The sequence below is a fragment of the Meles meles genome, chromosome 10, assembly GCF_922984935.1.
Source record: "Meles meles chromosome 10, mMelMel3.1 paternal haplotype, whole genome shotgun sequence".
In the NCBI taxonomy this organism is placed as follows: Eukaryota; Metazoa; Chordata; class Mammalia; order Carnivora; family Mustelidae; genus Meles; species Meles meles.
Genome location: NC_060075.1, coordinates 74,887,954 through 74,901,116, shown reverse-complemented (window position 1 = coordinate 74,901,116; position 13,163 = coordinate 74,887,954). Strand labels below are relative to the sequence as shown.

The 13,163-nt window shown below is 39.3% G+C and overlaps 1 pseudogene; it reads right to left on the bottom strand.

Moving 5' to 3' along the window:
* Positions 1 to 2,942: 2,942 nt before the first annotated feature.
* Positions 2,943 to 13,163, bottom strand: part of LOC123951532 — a 40,354-nt pseudogene continuing 30,133 nt past the window's right edge.

Here is a 13,163-nt window from a genome sequence, read left to right as displayed (position 1 = left end):
AGATCTGCCACAGAAAAATGAAACTGTAACATGCAAAGTACAGATGCAAAAGTATGCTTTTGAAGTTGTATTAAAATAGCAAAAGAAAACTTTATTTTAAGATTTTATGTATTTGTCAGAGAGAGAGAGAATGTGAATGAGCACAACCTGGAAGAGTGGCAGGCAGAGGGAGAAGTAGGCTCCCCACTGAGTAAGGAACTCGATATCGGGCTGGATCCCAGGACCCTGGAATCATGACTTCAGTTGAAGGCAACGGATGCTTAATCAACTGAGCCACCCAGGCAGCCTACAAAAGAAAACTTTAAAAAGTGCTTTGCCCTTTCAAAAAAATTAAATAAAACAGACTATGAATGATAAGCAAATGTCTTACATCAAGATGAAGATGATGATGTGGGTCACACTAAATTTTTTTTTAATTTCCGAAGAGTTTTAAAAGGTATTTGAAGATGTATATGCTTAAAAGCTATGGAAAGGCAAAGTACAATCAAATAATATTAAATGTCCAATCCCTGCTTTGGATGAGAGGCTTTAATAATCACCCAGAATATAGTCTAAGGAAAAAATGAGAGACATTAAGAACACAGAGCAGAAATCAAGCACTTGGGAAAAAGATTTCCTACAGGAGAAAACAGAGCAGATGGGATGGAATAACCACAAGTGTACTAAAAGAACATATTTATGATCAAATCTACAGCTAGAAAGTATTCACTCCTCACCTAATGAAAGTAGTCATTGTTGAGTGCAAATTTAAAAAAGCCTCCAGTGTTTGGGGTAGTGGGGAGGAGGAAGATTCGCCTACAAAGAAAGCTATTTGCTCGCAGTTGTTTTTTTCTCCTTGATTACATTAAATGCTATTTAATGTCTACTAATATTTGTTAATACTAACAGGAAAGGATTCTGATTCGTGAAATCTACAGTCTAATAAACTACCATTCTGGAAAATAAGCAATATAGAAAATTTTCTGGATAAAAACATGGTGTGAATAGTACATTGTTTAAATGCCACTGCAAGTGGAGGAAGCTATTTGAAGTCATACACAAGTAAATCAATCCAAATTAGTAGCCAATAAAAGAGGAATTTGTTAGTGAGCATTAAGTATGTTTGAGGGTGTGCATGTTTGTTTAAGTGTGCATATACATGTATGTGTGCATGTGTATATAAATATTTGTGAAGAGTCATGATTATGGGAAATATATTACAAAATATGTTAGGAGAGTGAAAAAAACTGGAAGTTTGCCAACACTTCATCTAAATAAGGAAAGTTGACAGTTACTGAAGCTGATACTTTTGAGTAATACAGAATCCAGAAAGTTTTTTAAATTCTCCAAATTGATCTCTAGCAATTTGGAGGCCTCCCAAATTACAAAAGGGAAAAATATCAAAGAAACTCTAGCTCTAACAGAAAACAAAGAGATAAGGAGCATTAAATAAAGGTTACAGTAACAGTAAGAGACAAATTCAAATTTGAGGTGAAAGCTTCAAAGGAACAAAGAATGTTACTTTTACGTATCAAATAGCAAAGCTCAAAGGCTGTAACTGTCATCAACTTTTATGCATCAAATAAAGGACAAAACAAAGCAAAACAATGTGTTGAAAATAAAAGCTGACATTAACAGAAACACAGTAATGCAGTAAGAGCTCTCTTAACTCTCTAGATTAACAGACAATTTCTGTTCCTCTATCAAACATGCTGACATATCCACAGCATTGCGAACACGAACCACTGATGGGTTGCTCCCACTGCATGCTCCTATCCTTCTAGTCCCACAAACTGAACTGTATGTTTACCAAGGGTCAGTCATATTTGTTCCCAGACATGCATACATCTGTAGTACCAGATACTGAAACTGCTGTAGTATATTAAATACTGCATATTAAAAAATATGTAAAAAGTTAATACTTAATGAAAACTTAATGAGTTTATAAAGCCTCAGTGTGACTCTCAACACTCTGGCCAAATTAGGTGTGGGGACACAAATGTAAATTATTAGGAGATCAAATACTAATTGTAAAAACCTAGACATATTATTCTATTCTCAGGTCACTTTCAAAAATGTCTCTCAACTCTCCACTTTAAAAATCCAATTAAAATGACAGAACTTACAGAATAGCTGTGGTTAAGCCACACAAGTAACAGAACTCCAATTTAGGGTCCATGCTCTAAGGCTTTGGTCTTGCACCAAAAGATTAACGAGTAAATATAGGTGATGTTTTCAACCAAGAAAGAAAGAAAGAAATGAAAAATGTTTTCAATATGTATACATTTATTTCTCTTTATCCCCAGTCTTTTTTTTTCTAAAGTGAGTTTTATTCACTTATTTGACACAGAGAGAGTTTAAGCAAGGGTAGCAGCAGGCAGAGGAAGACTCCCCGCTGAGCAGAGAGCCCAATGCGGGACTCTATCCCAGGACCCTGAGATCATGACCTGAGGCAAAGACAGAAGCTTAACAGACTGAGCCACCCAGGTGCCCCAGTCCCCAGTCTTTTCTATTATTTAAGACCTTTATTAATAGGTGATTGTCATTTGTTGACTTTTTTGAAAAAAAAAAAAAATTGTAAACTTTTATCATGAATTTAAAATCAGGTTCTTAAAAATCTCAACTTGACCAAATATGATAAAACTTAAAACTTTTAAAGGTGTGTGGAGAAAAACCAGGCCTTTTTAAAAAACACATTTGTCATTACCAAAAAGAGATGTCTTTAGGTAAAAAAAAAAAGAAAGAAAGAAAGAAAGAAAGAAAGAAAGAAAAAGAAAAAAAAAAAAAGAAACCATGCTACATAGAGAAATAGAACTATCTGCATTATCTGGTCAATGGGCAAAAAGCAGCACTTAAGGTCTTCAGTACCAATCTTTGGTTAGTATCTTATTGCTGGAACTTCATCTTCATTCCTTCATGCTGGATGACTAAACCAAATGATGGTAGAGATGGTACGCCGGCATTTACTCAGCCAGGCCCTGCTCAGCCTCAGAAGTAGAGGAATTCTCAGCTGGTGGATCAGCTGCTTTTGTCTCTTTGGCATCTTGCCGTGCAGGGTTTTCTGGGCATCTGTGTTGGCAAGTGAATCTGTGGCAGCACCAACATCGAGGTGGCTGTTGACCTTGGGTCTCATCTCCTTGATTTTCCTTATCTTCCTCCTTGCCATTCTCTCTAGGCTATCCTTGGAGAGGAGGACCTCTGTGGAATTGTGGTCTCTACAAGCCTGACGCGTACTCTATTACACTGATCAGTCTTGTTCTCCTGCATCCTGGTTGTCAGCACCTTCCATCACTTCTCCCCGCAAAGGAGGGTTGGAAGAATGTGGTTGACCCAGAGGGTCTGCACAGGCGGTAAGGTGGGAACCGTCACCAGTGGTAGGGCTGGTGCTGTTGGGGCCTGGCCTTCACGAGCACTTTCCCAACCCTCCTTTTCCCCACTCTCACTGTTCTGTAATTCTGCTGGTAATGGTGTGGAGGACCCCTGCATCGTGGAGAATGTCTATGATGGTTCCTGTCTGCTGCATATTTACTGCCTTGCACTGGAACTCAACTACAGCCTGTCACATTTGCTGCCTCCACACTCCACACCCTTTCCTCCTTCAACAACATCCAACTCCACCATCTCTCCATCTCCTCCACTGGGACAGCGCCTCCCAGGATTATTGTTCTTTATGGCAGTCTGGTATACAAACATATCTTCCTTGGTGTCATTCCTGTTGATGAAGCCATATCCATTTCTCACACTCAACCATTTTACTGTTCCCAAAACCTTCCTTGTGATGACCTTCTTATCCCCAGTGGCAGGGCAGGATGTGAGTCCATGGCAGCTGTGGCTGCCTCCCCAGGTGTGAGGGTAACTAGGCCAGTGGGGGTTGGTAGGGCTGCTCAGGGCTCTCTGGGGTCTGCTTTCTGCTTCTGCTACCAATCAAACTCTATCCCCAGCCTTAACAGATCTTTTGGATTAATTGGTTCACTCCAGTCCTGATCATGTTAGATAATAAGCTTCCACTGTGGTGACATATTTTAATATCCTTTCTCATTATTTGACAGATTAAGTAGTCAAAAGTAAAATGATGCTATAGAGAAAATGACTAATAATAAATTTGGTTTTGGAAATTTATGCTAGAGATAATATTCCTTTTAAAATGCCCCTTGGGGGGCGCCTGGGTGGCTCAGCGGGTTAAAGCCTCTGCCTTCAGCTCAGGTCATGATCCCAGGGTCCTGGGATCGAGCCCCGCATCGGGCTCTCTGCTTGGCTGGGAGCCTGCTTCCTCCTCTCTCTCTCTCTGCCTGCCTCTCTGCCTACTTGTAATCTCTGTCAAATAAATAAATCTTTAAAAAAAAAAAAAAATGCCCCTTGGGGGGGCGCCTTGGTGGCTCAGTGGTTTAAGCCGCTGCCTTCGGCTCAGGTCATGATCTCGGGGTCCTCGGATCGAGTCCCACGTCGGGCTCTCTGCACTGAAGGGAGCCTGCTTCCCTCTCACTCTCTCTGCCTGCCTCTCTGCCTACTTGTGATCTCTCTCTGTCAAAATTAATAAATAAAATCTTTAAGAAAAAAAAAAATAAAAAAAATAAAATGCCCCTTGGCCATTTAAAAAAACTGGCCACATATTAGACTAATTATGAAAATATAAATTGTTTTGAAATTGAAATATTAGAGTCTACATTCTTTGACTATGGTATAATGATCCTGAAACAAGAGTGTATCTTCTGTTTGAGGTACAGAGGGTGCCGTATGACTAAAGCAGAATGGACTTGTAGGACATTATAAGGGCTTTGGCTCAAACTTTGGAACGTTTGAATAAAAAAGTGCCATCATTCAATTTTTACTGCTTTGTATTTTATCCTATGAAATTAAAAAACAATCATTTTGTATAGATTTTAACAAATAGTATAGGTCATGTAACCACCACTCCAGTACCACACAGAAAAGTTGTTTTGAAGAAGTAAAGGAGGATGTTGATTCTGAGGTGGCAATGACAAGATGAAGAGTTCAGGATGTGACATGTTAGTTCTGAATCATCGTTAAGACATCAAGATATCCAAATAAATGCATTGGATTTAGCCAATTTGGAGAACACTGATGAACACCACAAGCATTCTTAAGAGTTATGAGGTGTGAAATCTGAGTTGAGTAGGTTCAGTCCAGAAGAGAAGAAAGAATTGCAGTAAATGCACGGAGCCAAATCTTTAGGAGCTTTGCTATAAATGAGAGAAATGAGGGGAGTAGCTGAGAAAAATAGTAGAGGCAGCTTGTTTTGTTAAGAGAAATCACTATATGCTCATGCAGAAGTCCAACAGAAAGAACGGATGATGCAAGAATGAGAAAGGAAAATCACCATAAAGTTCTTAAAAGGATAAGGGCATGAGACCTTGTGCACAGAGGCATTTCCTTTGTTAGGAATTTCAACAGTTCATTCATATAAAGGAGTTAAGGAAGAACACATGAGCTCTGATATACACGGGTAGAAACATGAGAAGGTGTAAACCAAGGCAAACTGTCTCATGATGCTTTTGTTTTATTATCATTAGGAGAGAATAAGAGTAAGAGAAGAAGTGATAAAGATTCTCAAGGAAAGGGGTGCCTGGGTGGCTCAGTGGGTTAAAGCCTCTGCCTTCAGCTCGGGTCGTGGTCCCAGGGTCCTGGGATCGAGCCCTACATCGGGCTCTCTGCTTGGCGGAAAGCCTGCTTCCTCCTCTCTCTGTCTCTGCCTGCCCCTCTGCCCACTTGCGATCTGTCTGTCAAATAAATAAAATCTTAAAAAAAAAAAAAAAAAAAAAAAAGGATTCTCGAGGAAAGAAAAGGGCTGAAAAGTTATCTAAGGACTGAGGGAGTGAATACACAAGAGAAATATAAAAGATTGTTGGGTATCGTTATGACACCCTCAAGTGGGCCCTAAATTTAAAATGAGACCCATCAGCAGGAGGGCAAGATTTTCTCCAACCATCTTCAACTTTCCATGCATGGACATGGGTGCTACAAAGAGCCTTATTTAACTATAGCCAGCCAGTATAATGGAACAAGAGAGACACAAGGGAGTAGTAGTGTCGTAGCAAAGGAATGATTGTAAGATGAAACATGGAACTGTAACAGAAGAAAGAGTGTGAGGACATGTTTTAAGGACATGGAAAAAGTGGGAGATGAGCTAGTTTCAAGTCCCTGAGAGTAAAAGGATTGTTGGAGCTGGACCATAAAAGGAAGTCAGCTGGAGAGATAAAAAGTGATGATCAGAGAAGAAGCTAGAAACTGAAATGACTGAAGAGATGTCATTAATAATAATGACCAAAAAATCTAGGCTATAAACAGGAGTGAGTAGCAGAAGTAAGGCCAGTATCACTGAAGGATCTGAGGGCAAAGACACTGGAGGTTCTTGGTGATGTTGGCATCACCGATATTTAGGACAACTGTGGTGTTGGAGGAAGAAACTGATACACAGGAGCTGAATTTTTCAGGAAAAGAGAAACGAAATATAGGTAGATGACTTTTTAAAAAGCAGAATTAGGGGCACTTGGGTGGCTCAGTGGGTTAAAGCCTCTGCTTTCAGCTCGGCTCATGATCCCAGGGTCCTGGGATCGAGCCCTACATCGGGCTCTCTGCTTAGCAAGGAATCTGCTCCCCCCCACCCACCCTCCACCTGCCTGTCTACTTGTAATCTACGTCAAATAAATAAATAAAATCTTTTTAAAAAATAAACAGAATTAGTAAGTGGTAAAATGTGTAACAGGAGATTCAAAACTTGCAGTTCCTTTTTTTAGCTAGGAAAGAAGGAAAATAGTATGTATTCATCAAGAAGTAGCTAAGGAGGGGGCGCCTGGGTGGCTTAGTGGGTTAAGCCTCTGCCTTCAGCTCAGGCCCTGATCCCAGGGTCCTGGAATCCAGCCCCGCATCAGGCATCAGGCTCTCTTCTCAGCAGGGAGCCTGCTTCCCCTCTCTCTCTCTGCCTACTTGTGCTCTGTCTTTCAAATAAATAAATAAAATCTTAAAAAAAAAAAAAAAAGAAGGGGTGCCTGGGTGGCTCAGTGGGTTAAAGCCTCTGCCTTCCACTCAGGTCATGATCCCGGGGTTCTGGGATCAAGCCCCGCATCGGGCTCTCTAGTCATCAGGGAGCCTGCTTCCTCCTCCCTTTCTGCCTGCCTCTCTGCCTACTTGTGATCTCTGTCAAATAAATAAATAAAATCTTTTTAAAAAATTAATAAATAAAAAAATTTTTTTTAAAAAGGAGTAGCTAAGGAAAGTCCTACTTTTCTTCCATTCTCAGTAACTTGGGGGGTTTTTCTCCACATTTTCTTTGGCAATTGGGATGGAGAGCAGCCAACCCAGGAAAGCTGTCTCAGTCTCAAGTCAGAGACATGGCAGGGTAGGGCAGAGAAAGGGCCCGAGTGGAGATCTCCAATTTGGCTATAAGGTCATGGAAGGAATCCAGAAATTCTCACCTGCCCTAGGGAGGGTTGTGGAAGTTAACTGATAAGAGGTCTGGTAATTGATGGAATAACTAGCTGGGCCTAGCATTTTACCAGCAGAGCATGCAGGCTAGTAAGCAAAGAGAATCACAGCCAGTCCATCCAACAAGCCCATGTCCCCTGACACAGCAGGGCTTCATGTGCAGGATGATGGAAGAATGAATAGAAAATCCTTTCCTCACCAACTGGTCTCTAAGGACTTCAGAATTTAAGATGCTAATGTAGCAAAGAAAACCATATTTATACATGAAAAGAACAGACACAGAGCCTAGGGGGTGGGACCTCAAATCCTCATCAGACTTCCATAGGAAAAAAAGGAATAAGGAACAATCTCAATTAAACCTTGAAGTAAATGTTCTTATCCAGTTTTCTATTGCCAGCATTAATATGAACAATGATCCTATTAATAATAACATCTATAATTACTGAGCACTTTCTAGGTGCTACCCTGCAATATTTATATATATTATATCCTTCAGTTCTTAAAACAATACTGCAAAGTAGGTATTGGTTTTATCCTCTTATAGATGGAACAAGGTTTAGTGAGGTTAGTATAAATGCTACACACTAGTAATGAAACAGCAATTTAGAACCAAGAATCTTCATTTCAGAGCCCAAATGCGTTTACCCGTGAATAGTAACACCTGCTACACTATTTATATAAACTTCAAATAAGACTAAGTATGCAGAAGGCATTCGTGTATCTCACCTTGGTATGCCCTCAAACAACCCTGTGGGATAGGGACTAGTATTATCCTTACTGTTTAAGAAGAGAAACTAAGGTTAGACAAGTACGGAGCCCAAGATAATCTCCAGCAATAGAGAAATGGAGAATCAAGTTTGGGGAGAGAATTTAAGTTGCCTGCTCATAATAGACACTCTCTCGTGTTTTATTAGGGATTTTTCATGCATAATTTAATGGAAAACTGAGTAACTTAAGTTAAAAAAAGAAAAGAATAAAGAGTCCTTCAATTAGTCACATTTGGAAGGTGCATATCACTGATCTTTTCTCTTCAAATGAGCATGTTATATTTATATCACGTACTGGTGGAGGCGAACCTCCCTATAAATCCATCTTCCTCCCAGCAGCCATTGCTCAACTAGACTAGTCTGTTGAAAGACTACACCCAGAGAGAAAAGCCCCCAATTCTTTGGTCACCAAGTGACTGAGAGAAAATTTAAAAGACAAAGTAAGATGTATCTTTAGGCAGAGACCATACACCTTGATGGCTCATCGGGATTAACCCAATACACACCTGCTATCCCAATGGCCTGTCCTATTTAACATCTCTCCAAGACAAAAGCATCCTAATTTGGTAGTATCTATTGTATGATCACCTCAATCATAAGTGAGAGAAGAACCAGTTTGTTCCTTTTAGGAACCGCCCACCCCCACCACTCCCACCTCCTGCCATTTAGTAAAGTTGTCATTCATACCATCATCCTTGCCTGGGACCCAGTCTTGCCGCAGAGGTCCAGGCTGGGATAAAGAGAAGGGCAGGGTAGGAGCAGCCGCCCTGGAGGACCAGGTTCTTATTACCCAGGCTCGGCTATACAGACCCACACTTCACATCTGTTCCTATCTGTTTTCTCCATTTTTAAGTTGTTTTAAAATTGGTTCTCAAAAAAAAAAAAAAAAAGAATTATATAGGTGAACATTCACTACATCGGAAAAATTTTTAGCATTCACTACTTTAACTGTGAGGAATATGTATATTCATAATTTAATACAGGAAGATTAATACTATAACTACCGAGAAATATACAAAATCTATGGTAATATGTTCTCAAAATACTTCATTTTCCTCTGTTTAATATTTAAGGAATAATAAATAATACATTCTAAGTGTATTTAACTTTTTAAAACTGTTTTTATTTTCATCAGTTCATTTGTTCCCTATAACATCTGGTAGAAAATATGAAAAGATAAAATCTCCTATTACTGATGTATTTTTAAAATTGCATCTGTGCCTTGGTCTCAATAATACATATCTCAAACCAGAAATATTCTCTTTAAATAAAACCATATCACAAGTTTGAACAAAATGGTGGCGGGCATGTGTTGTATTTTTTAAATCTCCCAATCCCTTTTTAAAAAAACAAAAGAAATGTGAGTTACTTTTAATTGGTTCAGGGTTTCTTTTTGGGGTGATGAAAATGTTCTAAAATTGTGCAAAAGTTGTACAACTCCATTCACATACCAAAAATCATCACACTGCATTTTAACCCACTGAGCCACCCAGGCGCCCCTACACTGTGCATTTTAAACGGATTAATTACAGGATATGTGAATTAGATCTCAATAAAGCTGTTGTTTTTAAAAGGCTAACTAGGGTGCTCGCTTCGGCAGCACATATACTAAAAGGCTAACTAGGTTATTATGGTGAGTTAAAGGAAGACACAGCTCTTAGGCATTCCTGCCATCAAGAGACAGATCTATTTGCCTTGCTTGCCCTTGAGTTTACTGAGGCCTGTGAGTGCTTTGAGCAACAGTAGGCAAAAAAGACACTATGCCATTTCCAGGCCTAGCTTTTAAGAGATCTGGATGCTTTGATCTTGAGCTCCTGGAGACTTCAGCTGCTATGCAAGAACTTCAAATACCCAGAGGTCACTCTAGTTTGAGGAAGCCTACATGAGCCATCTGGGGGAGGGAAAGAGTCTCGGGAAGCCCCGCCCCCGCCCCACCCCTTGATGGCCCAACTCTCAACCGTTCCACTCATCTCACCTGGAGTTACAATACTGAAATAGAAACAGAACACCCACCCTGTGCCACACCTCAATCCATGACCTAAAAATAGAAGTCAATTGTACGTATTTGTTAGGTAGCAAGAAACAGAAAAGACTGCAAAACAGGATGATAATTTATCCCATAAATCCCAGTAAAAGAGCAAGTATATTTAAAACACTGACAGTGAAAGGTCCCCCAATAATGGGTCTGTGATTAAAGGAGCAAGACTGATACAAAGCGAAGGTCAAGCAAAGCTTTATTCCGCACCAAGCATCAAGAATCTAACCGACTGGCTGGGGCTGCCCCTCTCACAGAGAGGGCGACCCCCCTCTGCTTTACAGACTAGCTTTTAAGGGCAAAGGCCATGTGGTTGGGACTGGCCACGCACAGGTGGCCAATGAAATTGTAACACACAGAGAAAGCTGCACAGTCATGCTAGGTCACACATAAGTGACCAATTGAATTACAATTTACCCTAGTAGATATTCGAACTAGCCTATCACCTTGGTCAGAATTGGCGCCCAAAAGGCGGGGCCCATACTCCTTGGTAGCTAGGGAGACAGTGTGCTGCTCCTCCCCCCACCCCCAATGATTGGATGTCTCCACCTGGCCTGACCCACCCTTGTATTTGGGCTTTGTTACCTGGGACTGGTTTCTGGGACTTGTTTTGGGGGGGGGGGGGGGCAGGGTCAGTTTAAGTTTTACTGCATAAACAGCAAAATGACTGTTTAATCCAAGATGGAATCGCTCTGGCTAAATACGCCCTTACAACAGCAGCAAGATCCTAGGGAAAACAGCAGCTATGCTGGAATAAGCAAAAGGGAATACGAAGGGAATCCTGGGGTGCTCTAAAAGTCAAGAAAGGCAGGAATTGCCAATAGGTATTCTTTCTCAAAGAGAAGGTCACCACTCAAAGTGGAGGAGGACTCAAATGGCCACACACAGGATGTTCATAAGCACTGGGAAGCTTCACTGGTTCCCATCTGCAGATGTGTTATCAGGAGAACACACAGCTCTGAAGGTGTTGGGGCAGCCTGAACCATCCAGAATGTCAAAACAGTGAAAACCCTACAATGAACAAAACCGGTCAGAGCAGATCACCATTTGTTCAAGGTAAAAAAAATATGGGGTATATGAAAGAGACTTGTACTCTAACCAAAGAAAAAAGCTACAAATGTTATCCCAAAAAGATATAGCCCTGCAGATAAATATTTTCTAAAATTTATTACAGTTAAACCAAAGAAGAAACCTAGTTTTGAAGCTAGAAAACTAGTCTTGACCTTCATTTCTGCTAAACAGGCACTTCCTCCTAAAATACAGGAAACTGTCTTTCCTAATATGAACAACGAAAAAAATTGTAGTTAAACCCAATTAAAAATACTGCAAAATCTAAGATGGAATCTAACTTACACACTTATGAAAATGAAATCACATCAGAAAATATGGCTGGAGAACAAAAAGTTGGATCCTATTACTACCAAAAAAAAAAAAAGCAAACTGTAGAAGCTGTCAAATGAAACATAAATCTGAATTTTATATCATCATAAAATGATATAAATGATATAAAAAAAATGTTGAGGCATTTAAGGATGGTTAAGCCACAGATGTAGATGTATAGAGAGACATGTAGATTAAACCAGAAGGCATACAAGAAGAAACAGATACCACAGAATGAACCTCTGTAGAAATAAAGAGGAAAAAATAAGAACATAAAAAAAGGAAAGAATTTTAGAAACTGGAGAAAGTAATTACTACAGAAGACAGGCAAAAAACATGCAACATAGATATGTAAGAAGTATTTAAAAGAAAACCCACTCAGTGGAAAAAAAATATGACAACTATAATGGAAGGAAACTTCCCTGGAATAAAGAGAACAAACTCACATATTAAAAAACATTTAACAGGAATCAAATATAATTTTTCAAACTGGGGTGCCTGAGTAGCTCAGTCAGTCAAGCAACCGACTCTTGATTTTAGCTCAGGTCTTGATCTCAGGGTCATGAGTTCAAGCCCCACACTGGGCTCCATACCCAGCATGGAGCCTCCTTTAAAATTAAAAAAACAAACAACACCTGAACTGAAAAACACAATCCCCAAAACTAAAAAAAGTTTAAAAAATTAAAAAAAAAAAAAAAGACTTGATGGTTGGATCCCACAGTAGGATGGAGGGAAAAGAACAATCAGTAAACTGAAATATAGAGCAAAAGAAATTATTCAGTCTGAACAGACAGAATACTTAAAAAGAAATATTTAAGTCTTTAAACTATTCCAAATTAATTTTTTTGAGTGGTGTCAAGTAAGGGCCCTATTTCATTATTCTGCATTTAATTATCCAGTTTTCCCAACACATTTATTTATCCATTTCCCATTCAGCTTTCTTGTATCCTTAGTCAAATATTAGTTGGCCATATATGCAAGGACTTGTTTCAAGGCTCTTAATTCTGTTCCACTGGTCCATGCGTCTATTTTATGCCAGGATCATACAGATTTGATTACTATAGCTTTATATAGTTTGAGATGAAGCATAGCACCTCTACGCCTTGTTTTTCTTTGTTAGGATTGATTTGGTTAGTCAAAGTGTGGTTCTATACAAATATTAGAATTTATTTTTTGTTCTTTCTCTGAAAAATGCTTTTGGAATTTTTATAAGGACTGTGTTGAATCTATAAATGACTTTTGAGAGCATGGTCAATTTAACAAGATCTAAGATGGAAACCATATTTATTCTTCAAATCCGCAAACAGGAGAAACTCTTCCACTTTTCGGTGTCTTCAGTTTCTTGTAGTTTTCAGTATACAGATCTTTCACCAACTTGGTCAAGTTTATTCCTAAATATTTCATTGTTTTTGAGCCATTTGTGAATGGGATTGTTTTTCTTTAAGATATTTCATTGTTAGTACATGAGAAACATAATGGATTTCTCTATGTTCAGGCTGAATCCTGCAACTTTACTCAATTTGTTGATTTTTTTGGTGGAATCCTTAGGATTTTCTATA